The 23924-nt window shown below is 46.1% G+C and overlaps 1 protein-coding gene across 5 annotated transcripts in view; it reads right to left on the bottom strand.

Annotated features, from left to right (window-relative positions):
* Nucleotides 1-23924, bottom strand: part of LOC147099959 (D-glucuronyl C5-epimerase-like) — a 138605-nt gene that overhangs the window by 73697 nt on the left and 40984 nt on the right. For 3 of the 5 annotated variants that reach the window (XM_085968489.1, XM_085968490.1, XM_085968491.1), the window contains exon 2: nt 7091-7228. The exons of the other annotated variants lie outside the window; for them this stretch is intronic. The gene's annotated coding sequence lies outside the window, so the exon portion shown is untranslated. The remainder of the gene's footprint in view (nt 1-7090; nt 7229-23924) is intronic. 5 annotated transcript variants of the gene reach the window in all.

Below are 23924 nucleotides of genomic sequence, written 5' to 3'. Positions count from 1 at the left end.
ATTCAAAAATCACTAAAGCTTAAAGACATGTCTCACTGTCACAACATCTTTTCTTCCACCTCCATGGCACTGCTCCCTCATGGTTTAACTAACACCTGTTATTGGATAGGCATTATATAGCTAACTGTTTCTTCCTCCTGTGCTTAAAGATCACGTCTGATGAACCACAAGGGTTTCCACTGCTGACCACTATCCAGGAATCCCTCTGTGGACAACAGGCTCTGTCAGCTGACAAGACTGCCAACTTTCACTTGTCAAGGCTCAGTGATGAACAGCCGCCAGTCATTTGGATTAGGTACCCCATGAGAAAGTGGGGGGGGGGGGGGGGGGGGGAGGGAATTACGAGTAAACCTGTACCCTACTCAACAGCATTGTGGGAGTACCTTCACCACATGGACTGCATTGGTTCAAGAATAAGGCCCATCATCAACTTCTCAAAGGCAACTAGCAATCAATAGCGAGCACAAGCGGGTTATTTGACTTGAGACCATCACAACTTAGCCCAAATCTGTCTGCATCCAGCAGCAAACATGCGCACTTTCAACAGGGCTTGGTAAATGGCAAACAGGGGCAGAAATCCCAGTCGATTATACCTCCCTCAACAACCCAAAGGACACAGGTCAATTGTTGGCATCCTACTCCTCATGGATCTACTAACACCATAGATCAAGATCAACTCAGGACCTTCCTGCCCTGCCACACTAGATAGGCAAATTCCCACAGAGGAGAGAAAGCAAGTAAAGAGCTTTACTACGCAGGCCAGGCAGCATCTGTGGAGGGAGAAACAGAGTTAACGTTTCAGGTCTGGGACCCTTCATCAGAACTGGAAAAAGCTGGAGATGTAACAGATATTAAGCAAGCGCAGAGACAGGGGGGGTGGGAGGTTAGGAGGGGAGGAAGGAATTGAAAGAACACCCTGTACTTTTGTAAGAGGCAGGAAAGATAAAATGTTGCAAATGGGAATGGCAAAAATCATACTGCATATTTCAATGCTGTCCGGGTCCACAGTTCCATTTCATCCTTTGACTCATCTGACGCTTCAACAAAAAACTTTTTTTCTTCCTTTCTGATGTCAAGGAGCGCAAGCTTCATCAACTCGTGGACACCAACGCCCCCCCAGAACCTTCTTCCGTTATTTTCCTCTGATCCCATCCCTTCTTCCAATCTCACCCCCTGCCGTGTTTTCACTAACCCCTCTGACCCTCCCCTCTCTGACCCCGAACGATCAGTCCTCAGCAAAGGCCTGAGCTTCACCCCCTTACGCCCCCATCTGAAGGAATTTCGAGCTCGGCACGATGCTGAGCTCTTCTTCCGTCGCCTTCGTCTCCGTGCCCACTTCTCTGGCCAGGAATCCTCCACCCGCACTGCTGATCCTTTCTCCCGCTTTCTAAATTCTCGTTCTACTTGGACCCCTCCCTCTGGTCTCTTGCCCTCTCTAGATCTTTTCATTGCTAACTGCCGACGTGACATCGGCCGTCTCCATTTCTCTGCTCCCCTCACTCACTCACTCCAACCTACCTCCCTCTGAACTTGCAGCACTCCATTCTCTCCGATCCAACCCTAACATTATCATTAAACCTGCTGATAAGGGCGGTGCTGTTGTTGTTTGGCGAACCGACCTCTACCGTGTGGAAGCTGAACGCCAACTCTCCAACATCTACCTCCGCCTGGACCATGACCCCACTAGCAAACATCAAGCCATTGTTTCCAAGTGTGTCACTGACCTCATCTCCTCTGGAGATCTTCCCTCCATGGCCGCCAACCTCATAGTCCCCCAACCCTGCACAGCCCACTTCTACCTCCTTCCCAAGATCCACAAACAGGACTGCCCTGGTAGACCCATCGTTTCAGCCTGGTCTTGCCCCACGGAACTTATCTCTTCCTATCTCGACTCTATTTTTTCTCCCCTTGTCCAGTCTCTTCCCACCTACATTCGCGACTCTTCCGACGCCCTCCGTCACTTTAACAGTTTCCAGTTTCCTGGCCCCAACCATCTCCTTTTCACCATGGACGTCCAATCCCTCTACACCTCCATCCCCCACCAGGACGGCCTTCGGGCGCTCCGTTTCTTCCTTGAACAGAGGCCCAACCAGTCCCCATCCACCACCACCCTCCTCCGCCTGGCTGAACTTGTTCTCACATTGAACAACTTCTCCTTCAACTCCACTCACTTCCTCCAAATTAAAGGTGTTGCTATGGGAACCCGCATGGGCCCTAGCTATGCCTGCCTGTTCATGGGATATGTGGAACATTTTGTTCCAGTCCTACTCAGGTCCCCTCCCTCACCTCTTTTTCCAGTACATTGATGAATGTATTGGTGCCGTTTCCTGCTCTCGCCCTGAACTAGATAAGTTCATTCACTTTACTTCCAATTTCCACCCTTCCCTCACCTTCACATAGTCCATCTCCAACTCTTCCCTTCCCTTCCTTGACTTCTCCGTCTCCATTTCTGGCAATCGGCTTTCAACAAACATCCACTACAAGCCCACCGATTCCCACAGCTACCTGGACTACACTTCCTCCCACCCCACTTCCTGCAAGGACTCTATTCCATTCTCCCAGTTTCTCCGTCGCGTCTGTTCTGACGATGCCACCTTCCATACTAGTGCTTCCGACATGTCTTCCTTTTTCCTCAACCGAGGATTCCCCTCTACCGTGGTTGACACGGCCCTTGACCGTGTCCGTTCTATTTCCCGCACTTCTGCTCTCATCCCTTCCCCTCCCTCCCAGAACCACGATAGAGTTCCCCTTGTCCTCACCTTTCACCCCACTAGCCTCCACATTCAGCGGATCATCCTCCGCCATTTCCGCCACCTCCAATGTGATCCCACCACCAAACACATCTTCCACTCACCTCCCCTTTCAGCATTCCAAAGGGACCGCTCCCTCCGCGACACCCTGGTCCACTCCTCAATCACCCCCAACAGCCCGTCTCCTTCACCTGGCACCTTCCCGTGCAAGCGCAGGAGATGCAACACCTGCCCTTTTACCTCCTCCCTTCCCACTGTCCAGGGCCCCAAACACCCCTTCCAGGTGAAACAGCAATTTACTTGTACTTCTTGCAATTTAATATACGGTATTCGCTGCTCAGGATGCGGTCTCCTCTACATTGGGGAGACCAAACGCAGATTGGGCGACCGCTTTGCGGAACACCTCCGTTCAATCCGTAAGGGTGACCCTGAGCTTCCGGTCGCCTGTCACTTTAATTCACCGCTTCACTCCCACTCTGATCTCTCTGTCCTCAGGCTATTGCATTGTTCCAATGAAGCTCAACGTAAGCTCGAGGAACAGCACCTCATCTTTCGATTGGGCACTTTACAGCCTGCCGGACTCAACATGGAGTTCAACAATTTCTGATAATTATCCCTGCCCCCATTTTTCATGCAGTATGATTTTTGCCATTCCCATTTGCAACATTTTATCTTTCTTGCCTCTTACGAAAGTACAGGGTGTTCTTTCAATTCCTTCCTCCCCTCCTAACCACCCCCCCCGCCCCGTCTCTGCACTTGCTTAATATGTTAAATCTCCAGCTTTTTCCAGTTCTGATGAAGGGTCCCAGACCCGAAACGTTAACTCTGTTTCTCTCTCCACGGATGCTGCCTGGCCTGCTGAGTATTTCCAGCATTTTCTGTTGTTATTTCAGATTTCCAGCATCTGCAGTATTTTGCTATTATAAAGAGCTTTACTCATGTTTTTAATTCACCAGCAGGTGACATAAAAATGGGTTTTTGTCCAGCTCCCTTTTAGCTGTCCTTGAACCACACGCCATGACAGTAGTTAGGTGACCGGCTGCAGCCAACTCTTAGCAGTTGCTAGGTTGTGTGCATAATAAGCCAGAATAATTCTTCAAAAATTAAAATACAGCAGATGCTGGAAATCTGAAACAAAAAACAAACAGAAAATGCTGGAAACACTCAGCCAGTCAGGCAGCATCTGTGGAGAGAATATAGGGTTAACCCCAGATACGCGTTTTTATTTCAGAATAATTTTTCATGTTTTCCTCGTGGCCTCTAATCAGCACCTACCCTACAGCATAGCCAAGACTGAAATTCCTGGGTATAAGCGCAGCACAGTTTTCATTTTGCCAACATGAAAATTTCTCAATATCTTAAATTGCAAGCCCACAGCTGGAAATGTTAAAGATAAGCAATGCCAGGCATTTATTATAAAATCAGAAGGCAGGGATTTCAAGATTGTAATCTTATCTAGGTTCAGGTGACATTCATAAATTGCTATAGCTTTGTTCTTGTGCTTTATGATGCCACCTGAACACTTCAAACAGATTACTGCTTTACAACACGATCAATTGTGAATTTGTTGTTCTACAATTGAGGGAAGAATTGAAACCAGCTATTCACCAAACTGGAATTATTTTTTTTCTCATGAGGAATTCTCATAAGACTAAACTCTGCAAATAGCTACAGAATAAACTATACTGAAGCAGCAGATATTGCACCCTCCAAAGCATCCTACACAAAAAGCATTATCCTTTGCAATCACAGACCTCTGCACTTCAATTTATTACCAGGCGGAATTGCTCACTGACATGTCACTCTTTGAAGTGATGATCTGACTCAAAAGGTTTTACCTTTGGCAACAGTTCAGCTGAGAAGATAAATGTACAGTTTACTTATAGGTAGTAAAAATAAACAAGAAAAACTCTAAAATAGGCTTGGAAGAACTGTACTACAAACCACTGTAAAAACCCAAGTGAAAGCAGGTAATATTTCCTAATACTACAATTTTTGGAGCAGCACGCTTTAATAAAGAACTCGGAAGGTAAAAGTACCATTAAAAACCCCCACAAGATCAAAGTACAATTACAACGTGCACTTACGTAGTGTCATTAAATGGGGTGGGGAGTGAAAGAAAGAAAGCAAGCAAGATAATGACCAGATAATCTGTTTTTGTTGGTTAAGGGATAAATATTGGCCAGGACACCGGGGAGAACGCCCCTGCTTTTCTTCAAAATAGTGCCATGGGATCTTTTACGTCCACCTGAGAGGGCAGATGGGGCCTCGGTTTAATGTCTAATCTGAAAGACGGCACCTCCGACAGTGCAGCGCTTCCTCAGCACTGCACTGGAGAGTCAACCTAGCTTTATGTGCTCAAGTCCCTGGAGTGGGACTATGAACCCACAACCTTCTGACTCCGAGGCGAGTGCGCTACCAACTAAGCCACAGCTGACACTGAATGAGAACATAACAAAGATAAACAGGGAATAAAGTAACAGACATCATGCCAAGATAGGTGGTGACTAAAACTACACCAACAAGATGGGTTTTGAGAAGGTTTGTGTTTTAAAAAGGGCTGTAGGATTTAGGGAGGGAGTTCCAGAGTATGGGGCTGAGGCAGCTGAAGGCACTGCCACCAAGCAGTGGACAAAAAGCAAGGGCGGTGGGGAGGGTGAAACAGTATTTGTGGGGAATGCACATATAGCAGAGAGTCAGAGGACTGGAGTGTACAGGAGAGAACACAAGGCTGTTGGAGGTTGCAAAAGGCTGTTAAAATGCTTTGCAGATAAAGATTTTAAATTCAATGTATTGAAGGACAGGGAGGCAATGTAGATTAGCGAGGACAGTGATGAAAGGTGAGTGGGACTTAATGCAAAGCTTGATGTGTGGCTGAGTTTTTGAACAAATTGAGAGCTTATAGACAGTAGAAGATAGTAGGCTGACAAGGACGATGCTGGAGAATGAATCTAATGGTTTCAGCAGCAGTGGTGTAACTGGACTGCTCTTCGAAGATCATTTGGTTCTGTGATGTTGGTTGAGGGATAAATATTGGCCAGGACAACGGGGTGAACTCCCCTGTTCTTCGAATAGTGCCATAGAATTTTACACATCCACCCGAGGGGGCAGACGGAGCTTCGGTTTAATACGTCATCTGAAAGACGGCACCTCCCTATACTCTGGCATTCCTCACTTTTTAAAACTACCAGCCACTTTCTTAAAAAGCATACCTTCAATGTCTCTACTTAATCTAATTACCAATCTCTTTGCAAGGTCCTTGAATAAGTGGTTGCCACTGAACTCGCTCACCATTTCCGGCTCCATCCGGTTTCTACCCCGCCCACAGCCTGGTCAAAAACACCAATGATATCCTGCAAGACTGATAGGGGCTCACTAACTTCTCTGCCACCATAACCACTCTAATCTCCTTCACAATCCATCTCTCATGCTCATCTCTTAAAAACAGAAAAAGCTGGAAATACTCAGCAAGTCAGGCACCATCTGTGGGGTAAACAGCAGTCAACGTTCCAGGCCTCTGGCCCTTTGTCAAGACTAATCTTGAGGATGGGCCAAAGGCCTGAAGTATTAACTGCTATTTTCCCCACAGATGTTGCCTGAGTCGCTGAGTACTTCCAGCATTTTGTGTTTATATTTTCAGATTCCTTACATCTGCTGTATTTTATTTTTTGATTTTTACAACAGTTTCTTTGCCACCCTCCCCATTTCCAAATGTCAGCTACCCCACAACGTCACAGCACATGTCTTCTGTGGCAAACCCATCACCCCAGTTCTTCTAGCTCCTGATGACTTAACTTAAAGATCCTAATCGTCATGTTCAAATCCTTCTGTGGCTTTGCTCCAACCTATCTGAGCAACTGTTCCAAGTCACATATCTCCATCCACAAATTCCACAGTGCTGCAGCTCGATTCTTCCACTATTGGAGACCAGTCATCATTTGACTACATACGATGCAATACTTTCACCATACTAACTCTCTCCCTGCCTTTAAAGACCTCCCAAATACCGTCTTTTTCTGTACACCTCAATAAATTCCTTCCCTTCAGTGACCACTGTGGTCTTTGGCGTATTCAATCGCTGTAGAAATTAGAGATATAAATATATAAATGAAAATGCACTCAGTACTCATGGCTTTATGAAGGTCTGCCAAGTTTAGAATTGTACTCCTGTACCTGGTCCATTCAAGACTCATGCAGTTATCTTCATATTGCATAGTCTCTTATTCCACCTTCAATCAAGAGCTTATTCTCAAATTACAAGAGGGATATTTATAAATTCAATATTCTACCAACTTTTTCTCTTAACTTTGTGCTAGAGACTAGAGGAAACCTGAACTCACCCTTTTCACTTTATTGATAGATCAGCTCCATATATCGTCATTAAGCTACACTGATGACCCCCAAAGCAATATTCATCTTCTATTGCAGAAAAGGATGTCCGAACTTGGTTTAGTATCCTGATGTTCTACAGGTGAACACTGGAATAAAAAAAAAAAATCACATTCAATAACGATTCAGAAATTTTGAGATTGAAATGTCAGCATGAGAAAAGTCCTCAATCTTTACCTTCCCCTCTTCCCAATAATGGAATAAAACCAAAAAGAAAAGTCCAGTTACAAGTCAACATGTCCTTATTTAACTGCTCACTACTGTGAATGTACCAGTTAATATCGGGATAAAGTTTCTTCTCAAAAAATCCTTGCCACATTAAGTTAGTTGATCTCAGCCTGCGCATTGGCTAGAGAGAGATGGAGAGTTTTCGGGAGGGAATTTCCAGAGCTTAGGGCCCAGGCAGCTGAAGGCACGCAGCCAATGGTGCAGCAATTAAAATCAGGGATGCTCAAGAGGCCAGAATTGGAGGAGAGCAGATATCTCTAGGGTGTAGGGCTGGAGGAGATTACAGACAGAGCCAGAGAGGGGCAAGGCCATGGAGGGACTTGAAAATGAGGATGAGAATTTTAAAATTGAGGCGTTGCTAAACTGGGTGATGGCTGAAGGGTGAATGGGACTTGTTGCGAGATAGGATACGGGCATCAAAAGATGACATGGTTAATAGTTTTAAAGAACTGCAATTATCGGTGGGTCTAGTGGCATTAATTGGCATTTCAGAGGCCTTTGATTTGGTTGGTGGGGAAAGGGGAAGAGAAAGAAAACCAGAAAGAATATTTTCATGATGCAAGTCAGAAAAAAGTTTAGATGCCTTTAGTACAATCAAATCTTATCTGATGAACTCTAATTACCAGTATACCACAACATTAATGGCATGAAACACTAGCGCATATAAATTATACGTACCAACTGCAAAGAGTAATTATTTCATAAATGAGTTGTATAGTCAATTTGTCAGACCTATAATCTAGCATGCCTGCTAATTCATCAGGATTTGAATTCACACAGTAATTTGATTACAGCAGAAAATACAGTCATAGATTCCAAGTTATTTGATACATCATGCAGCCACACAGAAACACATATTGGCTTCATAAAACTTTAAATTATGGGGGTGGTTACTGGAATTGTCTTTTAATATTATAGATTTGCACTAAGGCCATAAATAATAGGCAGTGACAATACATATTTAAAATTTTTGGAGACACTAACGCACCTACCCACCAACACACTATTCCCATCAGTAATGTAATAAATTGAAGAAAATCTTGCTAAAACAAATGATATGTGCTATGCAGTCTTCAACAATTCCCGTTTCCTGAAAAAAGTTACTGTAGGCAATAACAATAAGGGTCATTAAGACAAGGTGTGCATTAAATCAAACTACAAATGGAACAATGGAACACCTTCCCGTGCAAGCGCAGGAGATGCAACACATGCCCATCTACCTCCCCCCTTCCCACTGTCCAGGGCCCCAAACACCCCTTCCAGGTGAAACAGCGATTTACTTGTACTCCTTGCAATCTAGTATACTGTATTCGCTGCTCACGATGCGGTCTCCTCTACATTGGGGAGACCAAACGCAGATTGGGTGACCGCTTTGTAGAACACCTCCGTTCAGTCCGTAAGGGGGACCCTGAGCTTCCGGTCGCCTGTCACTTTAATTCTCCGCTCCACTCCCACTCTGACCTCTCGGTCCTCGGCCTCTTACACTGTTCCATTGAAGCTCAACATAAGCTCGAGGAACAGCACCTCATCTTTCGATTAGGCACTTTACAGCCTTTGGACTCAACATAGAGTTCAACAATTTCAGATCATAACCGCGGCCCCTATCATATAAAATATTCCCCCCCCCACACTTTTTTTTTCATTGTTTGTGTTTTCTTCTCTCCCACATGGCAGCTGTCTTTCATTCTGCCAGCGCAATTTACACTTCATCTAGAGCCATCCTTTGTTTCTTAACCTGTTCCATTACCATCTCCTTTTGCCTTGAATATCTCTCAATGTCTCTTAATCTCGCCTGCCTTCTATCCTATCACAGACCTTCCCTTTTGTTCTTTCATCACCCCCCCTTTTCCCAGCTCCTACACTTGCTTAAAAATCTGTTCCATTTCCTGCTTTTTTCCAGTTCAGACGAAAGGTCATCGACCTGAAACGTTAACTCTTTTTCTTCACAGATGCTGCCTGACCTGCTGAGTATCTCCAGCATTTTCTGGATTTCCAGCATCTGCAGCATTTTCTTTTTGTATTTTGTGTTGTAATGGAACAATCGATCACTTTCACGATGCGTTATCGATAAAGCACTTTAAATAGCTAACTGAAACTTTGCATTTCATCAAAAATGTACTGTGCCCATTATAAATGGAGTTTAATGGACACATGCGGATGTCTCAGGCATCAGGATATTAAAAAATGCTGGCAAGGAAAAAAGAGTTGCATTTATAGTGTCTTTTACAACCTCAGAACAGCCAAAGGTGCTTTACGGCCAATGAAGTATTTCTGAAGTGTAGTTACTGTTGTAATGTAGGAAACGCAGCAGCCTATTTGTGCACAGTTAGGTCCCACAAACGGCAAGGAGATGCAGGACCAGATATCTGTTTTAATGATGTTGGCTGAGGTATAAATATTGGTCAGCGCAATGGGAGAAGTCCCCTGCTCTTCTGCAAATAGCGCCCGAGGGGGCAGATGGTTTAACAACTCATCCAAAAAAAAGGCAGCAACAGTGCAGTACTGAAGTGGAAATTATCCGTGTGTGTTTTAATTGTGGCCCAGGGCCAGTTTGCTCTCATGGGGTTGGGAGGATGCACAAATCTTTCCTGTTCAAATAGTATAGGGTGCTAAAGCCAGACATACCAGTTCATCCAAGGCATGGTAAACAACTAAAGTTGCGAAAATTTTATATTGAAAAACTCTTCATGGGCATCTATTGAATTATACACTAAACTTGTACGGTGGTTAATTCAAACTAGTTCTCTGGGGGAGGGTTTAAACTAAAATGGCAGGGGGTTGGGAACCTGAGCAGGGAGACAGAGGAAAGGGAAACAAGGATAAAAGCAAAAGATAGGAAGGAGAAAAACCAAAAGTGGCAGTCAGAGAAATCAACGGTTTAAACCAAACGTGGCCACAGTAAATAATAATTCTAATAAGTCTAAGAGCGTTAAAAAGACAAGCCTGAAGGCTTTGTGTCTTAATGCGAGGAGCATTTGTAATAAGGTGGATGAATTGGTTGCGCAAATAGAGGTAAACGAATATAATTTGGTTGGGATTACGGAAACGTTGCTCAAGGATGGCCAAGGCTGGGAACTCAACATCCAGGGGTATTCGATATTCAGGAACGATAGGCAAGGTAGCATTACTGGTTAAAGAAGGGATTAACACAATTGTAAGGAAGGATATTAGCTCTGATGAGACGGAATCTGTATGGGTAGAATTGAGAAATACTAAGGGGCAGAAAATGTTAGTGGGAGTGGTATATAGACCTCCAAACAGTAATGCAGAGGTTGGGGATGGCATTAAAAGGGAAATTAAAGAAGCGTGCAATAAGGGCACAGCAGTCATCATGGGTGACTTTAATCTACATATAGATTGGGCTAACCAAATTAGTAACAATACTGTGGAGGAGAAATTCCTGGAGTGTTTACGGGATGGTTTCCTGGACCAATATGTCGAGGAACCAACCAGAGATCAGGCCATCTTAGACTGGGTATTATGTAACGAGAAAGGATTAATTAGCAATCTTGTTGTACGAGGCCCCTTGGGTCGGAGCGATCATAATATGATCGAATTCTTCATTAAGATGGAGAATGAAGTAGCTGACTCAGAGACTAGGGTCCTAAATTTAAATAAAGGAAACTACGATGGTCTGAGGCGCGAGTTGGGTAGGATTGATTGGGGAATGTCACTCAAATGGTTGACGGTGGATAGGCAATGGCAAACATTCAAAGACCGAATGGATGAACTACAGAATTTGTTCATCCCAGTTTGGCATAAAAATAAATCAAAAAAGGTGACTCAACCATGGCTAACAAGGGAAATTAGGGATAGCATAAGATCCAAGGAGAGGACATATAAATTGGCCAGAAAAAGCAATAATCCTGAGGATTGGGAGCAGTTTAGGATTCAACAAAGGAGGACAAAGGGATTGTGGTAAACCACTGTTTGTATTCCACTGTGTACATGCCTGGACATGCCTCGGCTGACTCCTCCCACAAGTCCTAGTATAAAGGTGACTGCTCCCCAGCCCCTTTGTATTTCTGGACCGGTCGACCACTCGAGGCAGACCTTCATTCTTTTGTTAATAAAAGCCTTTAGTTACTCTCTTAACTCTCAGTCTTTTATGAGTAATTGATAGCGCATCAATTTTATTAACAAAATTTTTATAATGGAGAAGATCCTCACACCAGCATGCCTGGACTTAGATCATCGGGAGGCGGACTCATCCACCAAGTTTACTCACTGGCTTAAGTGTTTCGAAAAATTCCTGACCGCCTCCGCAGCAATCAAATCGGACGAGGACAAACTGGATGTCCTGACCTCCAAAGTGAACCACCGAGTGTACTCGGTCATCCAAGACGCGACCTCGTACGCGGACGCTATCAAGCTTCTCAAGGACCAGTACACGTGCCCAGTGAACGAAGTGTACGCCAGGCACCTTCTGGGGAGTCGTAAACAACAACCTGGGGAATCGACCGTGGAATACCTTCAGGCACTGTCTGTGCTTGGCCGGGCCTGTGGTTGTAAGGATGTAAAGGCCGCCGTGTACACAGAGGAACTTATCCGGGACGCTTTTGTAGCGGGCCACAGATCCAATTACACCCGACAGCGACTGTTGGAGCAGAGTGACCTCGACCTCAACAAGGCCTCTGAACTCGCACTATCATTGGACGCAGCCTACCGGGGCATGGATGCCTACTCCTCTGCACCGTGGGCGCCGCGGGGAATGACAGCCTGGGACACGGTAGGACCGCCTCATAGCGCCGTGCCACCCCAGCCACGGCCCAACTACCGCAGCAGTGTCCCAAGGCCAGACAGCAGTGCCCCAAGGCCAGAAATGCTACTTCTGTGGCCAGGCAAAACACCCCAGAGCGCGCTGCCCGGCGAAAAACGCGATCTGCTCAGGCTGCGGGAAGAAGGGACACTACGCTAACGTCTGCAGGGCCAAAGCCACCCCGAACCCCAGCAGCGCCGCGTGTGGGCCATGCGGGCCGCCATCTTGGGCCTCCCCGGCCATGTGCGAACCACCGGTACAGCAGCCATTTTGGACGCCTCCAGCCACATGGGGATCATGGACGCCGCCATCTTGGACAACAGCCGGAACGCAGCAGGCCCCCAACACCGCCTCATCTGATACCCGCAGCGGCACACCGACCCCTACGCTGGCATCCGTTACACTGGACCAAGCGAGACCGCACCAGCTGGCCAGCTCCACAATGGACATTAAGGTAAATGGCCACGATACAATCTGCCTTTTTGACTCTGGGAGCACGGAGAGCTTCATCCACCCCGACACGGTGCGGCGTTGCTCTCTCCCAGTCCTGCCTGCGCACCAGCGGATTTCTATGGCCTCCGAGTCCCAGTCGGCGGACATCGGCGGCTACTGCGTAGTGAAACTCGTAGTAGACGGGACCGTGTACGATCATTTTAAACTTCTGGTCCTGCCCGACCTCTGCGCTGCCGTCCTGCTGGGGTTAGATTTTCAGTGCCACCTTAAAAGTGTTACGATGGCGTACGGTGGACCCCTACCCCCACTCACAGTCCGCAGCCAGCAGCTCCCAAATTGCCCGCCGCGCACCAGGTGCAACCTCTCCACACTCAGCCACCACCCCCCCACTGTTTGCTAACCTCACCCCCGACTGTAAGCCCATCGCCACAAAGAGCAGGCGACACAGTGCCGGGGACAGGGTTTTCATTAAAACCGAAGTGGAGCGGCTCCTGAAGGAAGGGATTATTGAGGGCAGCACCAGCCCCTGGCGAGCCCAGGTTGTGGTCGTTAAGACCGGCGAGAAGCAGCGCCTGGTCATCGACTACAGCCAGACAATAAAATCGCTACACCCTGCTGGACGCCTACCCACTCCCCCGCATAGCTGATATGGTCAACCAGATCGCGCAGTACCGCGTCTTCTCGACCATTGACCTGAAATCAGCGTACCACCAGCTCCCTATCCGCCCTGAGGACCGCCAGTATACTGCCTTTGAGGCAAACGGCCGCCTCTACCACTTCCTTAGGGTTCCCTTTGGCGTCACCAACGGGGTCTCCGTCTTCCAAAGGGAGATGGACCGGATGGTAGATCAAAATGCGTTGCAGGCCACTTTCCCATATCTGGACAATGTGACCATCTGCGGCCGTGACTTGCAGGACCATGACGCAAACCTCGAAAAATTCCTCCGCACCGCCCAACTCCTGAACCTGACATATAACGAGGAGAAGTGCATATTCCGCACAAACCGCCTCGCCATCCTTGGCTGTGTTGTGGAACACGGAGTCATCGGCCCCGACCCCGACCGGATGCGTCCCCTTATGGAACTCCCACTGCCTCAAGGCCCTGAAGAGGTGCCTAGGGTTTTTCTCCTATTATGCCCAGTGGGTCCCCTACTATGCGGACAAGGCCCATCCGCTGATAAAGTCCACCTCTTTTCCCGTGACGGCAGAGGCCCGCTTAGCCTTCCACCGTATCAAGGAAGACATTGCCAAAGCCACCATGCACGCAGTGGACGAATCCATCCCCTTCCAGGTGGAAAGCGACGCGTCCGACTTTGCCCTGGCCGCTACCCTCAATCAGGCGGGGAGACCCGTGGCCTTCTTTTCACGAACCCTCCAAGGCCCGGAGACCAGACACTCCGCTGTTGAGAAGGAGGCCCAGGCGATTGTGGAGGCTGTGCGTCATTGGAGGCACTACCTGGCCGGAAAACGATTTACCCTGCTCACTGACCAACGTTCAGTTGCTTTCATGTTTAACAACAAGCAGAGGGGCAAAATCAAAAATGACAAGATCTTGAGGTGGAGAATCGAACTTTCCACCTACAATTAAGAGATCTTGTACCGGCCCGGGAAGCTCAATGAACCCCCGGATGCGCTATCGCGTGGCACCTGCGCCAGCGCGCAGATCGATAGACTGCGGGCCCTCCACAATGACCTCTGCCACCCGGGGGTCACCAGGTTCTTCCACTTCATCAAGGCCCGCAACCTGCCTTACTCTATTGAGGAGGTCAGGACCATGACCAGGAACTGCCAAGTCTGCGCTGAGTGCAAACCGCACTTTTATAGACCAGACAGGGCCCACCTGATAAAAGCCACTCGCCCCTTCGAGCGCCTGAGCGTTGATTTTAAAGGGCCTCTCCCCTCCTCCGACCGCAATGTGTACTTCCTCAATATTATTGATGAGTACTCCCGTTTCCCGTTCGCCATCCCCTGCCCGGACATGACCAGTGCCACGGTCATTAAATGTCTGAACGACCTCTTCACCTTGTTCGGTTTCCCCAGCTATATCCATAGTGACCGGGGCTCATCGTTTATGAGCGACGAACTCCGTCAGTATCTGCTAACTAGGGGTATTGCCACAAGCAGGACCACCAGTTACAACCCGCGGGGGAATGGACAGGTGGAAAGAGAAAATGCGACAGTTTGGAAGGCCGCCCTGCTAGCCTTAAAGTCTAGGGGCCTTCCAACCTCCCGCTGGCAGGATGTGCTCCCCGATGCGCTCCACTCTATTTGGTCACTGCTCTGCACTGCCACTAACGCCACCCCTCATGAGAAAATGTTTGTCTTCCCAAGGAAGTCCACATCGGGGACATCGCTACCGCCATGGCTGACGTCCCCAGGGCTGGTCCTACTGAGAAGGCACGTGAGGACCCATAAAACGGACCCCCTGGTCGAGAGGGTCGACCTCCTCCACGCCAACCCCCAGTATGCTTACATTGCATACCCGGACGGGCGGGAGGACACAGTCTCCATAAGAGACCTTGCACCCTCGGGGGCCGCAGTAACCCACTACTCACTACCACCCCCCCCACGATCCGATATCCAGCCCCAGCAGACGGCAGGCCTGGGCCCAGCGACCCGCTCGACATCTACGAGGACGACACGCCTGTGCCACAGCCTACACGGGACTCGACGCCGGAAGCTCCACTACCCCTGCCGTCGCCACGCCGATCACAGCGGCAGACAAGACCTCCGGAGAGACTCCAATACACTAACTTTTAATACACTTCACCCCGCCGGACTCAATTTTAAACAAGGGGTGAATGTGGTAAACCACTGTTTGTATTCCACTGTGTACATGCCTGGACATGCCTCGGCTGACTCCTCCCACAAGTCCTAGTATAAAGGTGACTGCTCCCCAGCCCCTTTGTATTTCTGGACCGGTCGACCACTCGAGGCAGACCTTCATTCTTTTGTTAATAAAAGCCTTTAGTTACTCTCTTAACTCTCAGTCTTTTATGAGTAATTGATAGCGCATCAGGGATTAATTAAGAAGGGGAAAATAGAATATGAGAGTAAGCTTGCATGGAACATAAAAACTGACTATAAAAGCTTTTATAGATATGTGAAGAGAAAAAGATTGGTGAAGTCAAGCGTAGGTCCCTTGCAGTCAGAATCAGGGGAATTTATAATGGGGAACAAAGAAATGGCAGAACAACTAAATACATATTTTGGTTGTGTCTTCACAAAGGAGGACACAAATAGCCTCCCAAAGATGCCAGGGAACATAGGGTCTGATGAAAGGGTGGAACTGAAAGAAATCAGTATTTGTAGGGAAATGGTGTTAGGAAAATTGATGGGACTGAAGGCCGATAAATCCCTAGGGCCTGATAATCTACATTCTAGGGTACTTAAGGAAGTGGTCCTAGAAATAGTAGATGCATTGCTGGTCATCTTCCAGAACTCAAGAGACTCGAACAGTACCCATGGATTGGAGGGTAGCTAATGTTACCCCACTATTCAAAAAAGGTGGTCGAGAAAAAGCAGGGAATTATAGACCGGTAAGCCAGACATCGGTAGTGGGGAAAATGCTAGAGTCCATTATAAAAGATGTAATAGCAGAGCACTTGGAAAGCAGTGACAAGATCGAACAAAGTCAACATGGATTTACAAAAGGTAAATCGTGCTTGACTAATCTACTGGAATTTTTTTGAGGATGTAACTGGTAAAATAGATAATGGAGAACCAGTGGATGTGGTGTATTTGGACTTTCAGAAGGCTTTCGATAAGGTCCCGCATAAGAGATTTGCGTGCAAAATTAAGGCACATGGGATTGGGGGCAAGGTATTGACTTGGATAGAGAACTGGTTGGCGGACAGAAAGCAAAGAGTTGGAATAAACGGGTCGTTTTCCGAGTGGCAGGCAGTGACTCGTGGGGTACCGCAAGGATCGGTCCTAGGACCCCAGCTGTTCACCATATATATTAATGATCTGGACAAGGGAATTGGATGTAATATCTCCAAATTTGCAGGCGACACAAAGCTGGGTGGGAGGGTATGCTGTGAGGAGGATGTCGTGAAACTCCAGTACGATTTGGACAGGTTGGGGGATTGGGCAGGAACATGGCAAATGCACTATAATGTGGATAAATGTGAGGTTATCCACTTTGGTGGCAAAAACAGGAAGGCAGATTATTTGAATGGCAATAGATTGGGAGAAGGGGAAGTGCAAAGAGACCTGGGTGTTCTTGTGCACCAGTCGCTGAAGGTAAGCATGCAGGTGCAGCAGGCGGTTAAGAAGGCAAATGGTATGTTGGCCTTCGTAGCAAGAGGGTTCGAGTACAGGAACAAGGATGCCTTGCTGCAATTGTACAGGGACTTGGTGAGACTGCACCTTGAGTATTGTGTGCAGTTTTGGTCGCCTTATCTGAGGAAGGACGTTCTTGCCATGGAAGGAGTGCAGCGAAGATTCATCAGGCTGATACCTGGGATGGCAGGAATGACGTATGAGGAGAGATTGTTTCGACTGGGCTTATACTCACTGGAGTTTAGAAGATTGAGAGGGGATCTCATCGAAACCTATAAAATTCTGTCAGGCCTGGACAGACTAGATGCAGGAAGGATGTTTCCGATGGCCGGGGAGTCCAGAACCAGGGGTCATCGTCTAAGGATAAGGGGTAAGCCATTTAGGACTGAGATGAGGAGGAATTTCTTCACCCAGAGAGTGGTGAACCTGTGGAATTCTCTGCCACAGAGGGCAGTGGAGGCCAGTTCATTAAGTATATTCAAGAAGGAGTTGGATATATTTCTTAAGGCTAAAGGGATCAAGGGATATGGGGAGAAGGCAGGGACAGGGTACTGAATTTGGATGATCAGCCATGATCTAAATGAATGGCGGAGGAGGCTCGAGGGGCCCAATGGCCTACTCCTGCTCCTATCTTCTATGTTAGTTATTAGTCAACTAGTTGTTGATCACATATATACATTTAAATGCCCTATAACATGTCAAAGTTTTACTGAGTTGGAACAGATTTATTGTTGCAGAGGTTGACTGATCTACAAGATATGTTTCCTTGCACTGCTTGAGTGATGCTGAGATAATGATACAGATCAAGGAAGAGAAGAGGGTTACAACCGCATGCCAGTTTGAAGAGCTGGGCTTGTGAACAACAAACAAGATCTGTATCTCCGGCTGTGGTCTCCTGCTAAATTTCCACTCCCGCTCACTGGCTAGGCAGTCAATCTGGTCAGCTGTCGGGTGGGAGTCTGCACAGAATTATTTAAATGAGGCCCACCGTTCATGTACAGGAAGTAATTAGGAAGGCAAATGGAATGTTGGCCTTTATTGCAGAGGGAATGGAGTATAAAATTAGGGAAGTCCTGTTACAACTGTACAGGGTGTCGGTGAGACCACACCTGGAGTACTGCGCACAGTTTTGATCTCCTTATTTAAGGAAGGATATACTTGCATTGGAGGCAGTTCAGAGAAGGTTCACGAGGTTGATTCCTGGGATGAGGAGGTTGTCTTATAAAGAAAGGTTGAGCAGGTTGGGCCTATACTCATTGGAGTTTAGAAGAATGGGAGGGGATCTTATTGAAACATAAGATTCGGAAGGGGCTTCACAGGGTAGATGCAGAGAGGATGTTTCCCCTCCTGGGGGAATCTAGAACTAGGGGGCATAATTTCAGAATAAGGGGGCACCCATTTAAAACGGAAATGAGGAGGAATTTCTTCTCGGAAGGTAGTGAATCTTTGGAATTCTCTTCCCCAGACAGCTGTGGAGGCTGGGTCATTGAATATATCTAAAGGTGGAGCTAGACAGATCTTTGAATGGTAAGGGAGTCAAGGGTTATGGAGAGCAGGCAGGGAAGTGGAGTTGAGGCCAAGATCAGATCAGCCATGATCTTACTGAATGGCGGAGCAGGCTCGAGGGGCCAAATGACCTACTCCTGCGTCTTATGTTCTTATGTATCAGGCTCCCCGGCACCCTTCCCACCTCCCTGTACTTGCTAGTGTATACTTCCACAAGCACTGACAGTTCTTTTTTTGTTACCTTATCCAAGTGGCCATTCCATTCTTCATACATGAGAGTCTGGATGTTACGCAACAAAAAATAAAATCACAGGGTGGGCTCGATCCAATGCTCAATTGATGTCCACACATCTGCCGTTTTCTGTACTGGTTGCAACCGGGAGTGGATCGCTAGCTGATCTTTCCCTTCCTAATGCAGGAGTGTCAAGACCACATAGCACTCCAAATGTTACCCTGTTGAATTAGCTGACCTCAGCCACATGCAAGAAATTGAATCTGGGACTTTTTGATTTGTTCAACTGCTAGCGTGGCTTTTCATTTCCCTCTGCGCATTGTTCACAAAAAAGTAATTTTAGGGAAACAAAATAGGTGGAAAAGAACAGCTGCATCAATATGAAGTGGAAAATATTGTAATATGTAATTGGTTTAAATCAAATTTTAATCTAATTATTTTCAGAAAGGAGTAGTTTTCCAATAAAATGACTTTAATGTTCAGCTAAAACGAATTCTCAAGGCATTCTCCTCTTTCTACACTTCATAACCTCCCTGCAGAGTTTGTAATTGAATATTGTACAAGTTCCTCACATTGAAAATGAACACTAAGTGCAAGGATCTTTAAATGGGAAATTCAGTTTTCTCTACATGCATTAGCGAATGCCTTCAGCCTTAACAAGATACAATGGGCTGGAATTTGCAGTGGGTAATAACAGCGATCGCCATTATTACCCCTTTGAAACTGACCACAACTTCAGGATTTAGCGCATGTGCATCTAAACGCAGAAGTCCTGAAGTTGCGGTCATTCACTGCTCCAACACTGGCTGCGCTGTGGACCCCCCACCCCCAATATCTGACATTCTGTGTAATCAGAGAAATCAGTGAAACTGATGAAAACTTGGGCTTTTCCGCAGTAATATCGCTGTTAAATATCCCATTAAATGTTAAGCCTTGTTGGATTAGGTGTAACTGAGGTTTTAACAGCGTACTGACTGCTAAACAAACGTTATGGCCCTGAAAAAACTAATTTTTGGAGTGTCAAATTTCTCCATTGATAAAAATTACAATTTTCAAGAAACTACATTTAAAAAAAATTTATTCATGATATTTTAGGTTCTACCTTATCCCCAATCTTTGTTTTGTGCTCTGGAACATTTTTAAGTCCAGATAAAAGCAGCTTCTCATTTCCTGGTTCCCTGTCTGTGAGAATTCTGCAATATGATTGGCTGCTTAGACAACTTGTTGACGTCACAGCAGATAGAACTAGGGAATTCCCACTACACTACGCTGAAATCAATTACGTGTCAAAAAAGGCAAACTTCTCGCCAGCTTTCTTCAGGGCCAGCGGCTGACGCCTTTGCTTCGTTGCTGACTGCAAATCCTGAGCCAATGTACGTAACTCCACCCCACGAAAAAAATACACCGACATCCTATTTAAAAGGACACAATTTACAACCTTCCAACCAACAGCTACAAATGAATGTCCTCGCATCCATCGGAGCTCAACATTCAGGGTAAATGTCATATTATAGAGCCATTAAAAAAAACCTCTTCACTTATTCTGTACACTTTTACCAAGACACTACAGCTGATGTTTCTTTCCAGCAGCATTGCAACAGGATGGTTCACATCAATGCCACTATCCATCCAGACAAAGAATAATCTTATTTCCTTTCAGAATTCATGGGGAGAAACTGTGGCAGCTTCAAAATCTGTAGCAGCAGTACTCACTTAATCAGTGGCAGGGCTCTCTGAGATGGATCCCTTTAAAACAAAACTAGGCAAGAATATAAAGCTTACAAGATACCACATGTATATTATTCATCAATTTCTTTTTTTCCATAAAGAAGTTTCAGAAATATCAGGTTTACTGTCTACTCTTCAAGGCACAGCATGAAGGATATACTCAAGTATAACAAGCCTCCCCCACCCCATAAATTCCAAACAGTGCACAATCCTTTCCCCCTGCCACTGACTGGGCTGGCCAAATAAAGTGACTCTCCCGCTTTGGCAAACCGCTTCAGTAAGCTGTCGGTTTTCTTTTCAGATGATCAGCCGACTGTTTTATTCCAGCAGTCTTGGTTTCTATTTTATTAAATGTATGTATTGCATCAGCTCCATGAGGATCAATCTCCAACACGGTGCAGTCTCACAATTCAATGGATCGCCCGATTCTCAATTACCCAGTACAATACCAGGTAGCATTCAGCACAAGTGTATATATAGCATCATAATTACAAGCCACTAGTGAGTCATTTAAAAAAAAAGTAAATACAAGCCAAAAAAACCCACTATGTACATAAATATAAACTGTATTAGCCACACAAATCAGTTTCTATAACCAAATCCATTCTATAGCACTCTGGTCAAACTGCTAAATGCTTACTTTTACCTGCTTCTATATTCAGTTTAAATTCTAGTAGACACACCAACTAGCTCATTACTCACACAACAAATAACTAAAGAAAGCGGTGTAGTAAATGACATAACTCTGTCCTTTACCCTTTAGAACGGATGGTTGAATCTAATCCAGATTGATGGATGAAGGTTTCTTCTATCTGAACCATTAAAACACTGGCAGTTCCAGGGAACTCCAGGCCCTCGGCACCAGACAGCTTGAGATTTCAGCAAATGCTTCAAAATGCTGAAACAAAGCCTAATAAAACTGTTCGGATGTCAGTAGTGACTTCTTTTAATAGTATTTCTTTTTAAATCAGTTTTAAACAAACTCCATTTTGTTTAGAAGCAAAGCTAATCTATTTTTTAACTTTTCTACAAGCATTTAAAAAGGAATTTTAAACAATAGTTTACTTAATTTCTCCTCCCATACATAGGGTCAAAATTGGCCTCTGGTTAAAAAACCTCTTGAAAATTAGCTAAAATAATTAAGGCTCAGAGCTTTTTTTTAAAAAAAAAGGATCTAGCTGTGTCACTGAAAAAAAGATTAATCGTGACTTTTTTGCTGTAATGTCAGGTACTTCACTCCTTTGACAACTGATTGTAACAGTGTCTGCTCCATCATGTCACTGTCAAATTCTCATGAGCAGTGCCTTGGGGCTTAAATGAAATGAGCTTGGGCAGTCTCAACAGAAGTTACTTATGGGTACAAGTCTATGGCATAAACTCCCCAGACACCAGAAGCAGAGAACCGTTTCATCTTCTAGCAGGGACATCTGTATTACAAACTCAAGTTTAACATCCCTTATTATTTGTGCCCTACATAAGTATTGATTACCGGGGAAACGAGCCTGGAGCTGTTATTAAGCCAGATAGTGGGAGCGCGCTGAACTAAAACACTCAAGGCACTCCTGGATTAACAGTTATTGCCGTTGATAATTTACTGCCCTTGTTAGTTACTTACTCAAAGCCAGTACCGCTAATGTAATCCATAGTTTTAAAAAATAGAAAACAAATATACATTTTTTTTTTTAAATAGAGGGACTAGCTCTTTCAACTTTATCACCCGTTGCACAATAAGCAATAGTTTTTCTCTCCCAATAGCGTAGAGAGGAAACAGTCAGCCTACACTTCAAAGTAAAAAAAATAATTGGGAGTTGAATTATATTTAGTAATACTGTGAAACCCTGCAACCTCGACACATTAGACTATAATAGTAATGAACACAAAAAAGTCAAGATTCTGTCACCACAGGTGTAATTTGAGTGTGCAATTAAATAGTTGAATAAATAACCAGTAAGTGAGGAAAATTAAGACATATTTCTGCTTTCCATCAAATTACTACTGTACCAGTTCTCAACAACCAATCTTGTCCCTCCTCTGACACTAGTTCAAGTACATGTCCCCTTTTAATTAAAAAAAATTATAAAGATTTTGATGAAAATACAAGAATGCTGCAGTACTGTAGCAATCACCAATGTCACAAATGGAACCAGTCACAAGTTTACAGATGACAAACATTTGCACAGGGGTTGAGAATTTAGGCCAAATCAACAGTTTGCAGTGAGATTTAGATAAATTAGAGGATTGAACCCACATATGGGAGATGTGTATCAATGTTGGACAAGTGCAGTGTTACACATTTGGGTGTGGGAAACTTCAGACACTTATACCATGCCAGGATAACCACTTAACCTGTATTTCGTGGGAAAAAACCAATTCCGGGAGACTGTACCGATAACTAAAAGCCACAAGATAACATTTCGGTCATTCTCGTTTGTACCTTCGCCAGAGGTTTGGATATCCCGTTGTGTAGGGGGCCAAAACTGGACACAAATATGCCAAGCGCTGCCATGTATATCAAGCAAGAGAGCCACGGTCATAGTTGATAAAACATTAAGGCCTAGAAATTGGCCTGAGGCGCCCAAGCGGCGCAAAATTCGACTGGGTGCTGGAATTTGCGCCACGATCGCCGCAAATTCAGTTGAAGTGCCCCTAGAGGGAGACGGGGTGCGGCTCGAGGCACTCCGCGTCCCTCTTAGAGCGCTGAAAGTGAATTTCGCAGTGCTACGTGCCACAGCGCCACACGCTGTGGCACGGCACGCTGCGGTACTGCAGGCCTACCTCCCACTTTTAAGGGGGAGGGGCCTGCAACAGCGCGAGTCCCGATCGTGCGTGCCGGCAAAAGAGCCGGGCTCTCGGGAAACAGCCGGCAATGCCGCAGGGGGGTGGGAAAGACTAGGAGGCCGGGAACGGAGGTGCTGGCAGGCGGCTGCCTCGCACCTCCACCTTAACTTGCGCCGCTGCAGCAAGGCCCCGTGAACCGGGCGCGGGTAGCGAACGGCGCTACAGCGGCGTTCGCTACCAAATATCGCGATCGGGGCGCTGCACACACCGATGACGTCATCGGTGGCGGCGCAGCGCAAAAGGCTAACGCCACCATTAGCGCCCCTGCTGAATATCGCGGGAGGCGCAGCCAGTGGTGCTACAGCCACTGACTGCCTCTTTAGGCGCTAACAGGTGGCGCCACTCACCCAATTTTTCCCCCTTAGGGTCCACAAGCTGTGTGAAGAGGCCATTGAGGTGGCAAGTAGGGTTATAGAATGTTTTTCTGGAGCAATATGCAATATAAAGCTAAGAACACTATGCTTAGGCTGCATAAGTCCTTATTTGTAGCACATCTATAAAGCAAAAAACTTTGCCGGGGGTGGGGGGGGGGGGGGGGGGGGGGAAAAAAAGAGCGGGCGTGCAGGGAGAAGGAAATAAATCATCCTGGAATATCACGACAGCATGATATTAGTTCAATAGCCCAATTCAAATTCAAGGAGCTAGAAGGTCAAATCATAGATTCAACTGGTTTCTACCTCAAATAAATATACTCTTATTGGCCAGATTGCCTGGGTGGCAGAGGATAATACAAAAGGTAGACCTGAATTACACAGAG

Source organism: Somniosus microcephalus, chromosome 27, assembly GCF_052327205.1.
Source record: "Somniosus microcephalus isolate GS21.2 chromosome 27, FLI_Smic_1.0, whole genome shotgun sequence".
NCBI lineage: Eukaryota > Metazoa > Chordata > Chondrichthyes > Squaliformes > Somniosidae > Somniosus > Somniosus microcephalus.
This window is presented reverse-complemented; position numbering and strand designations above follow the sequence as displayed.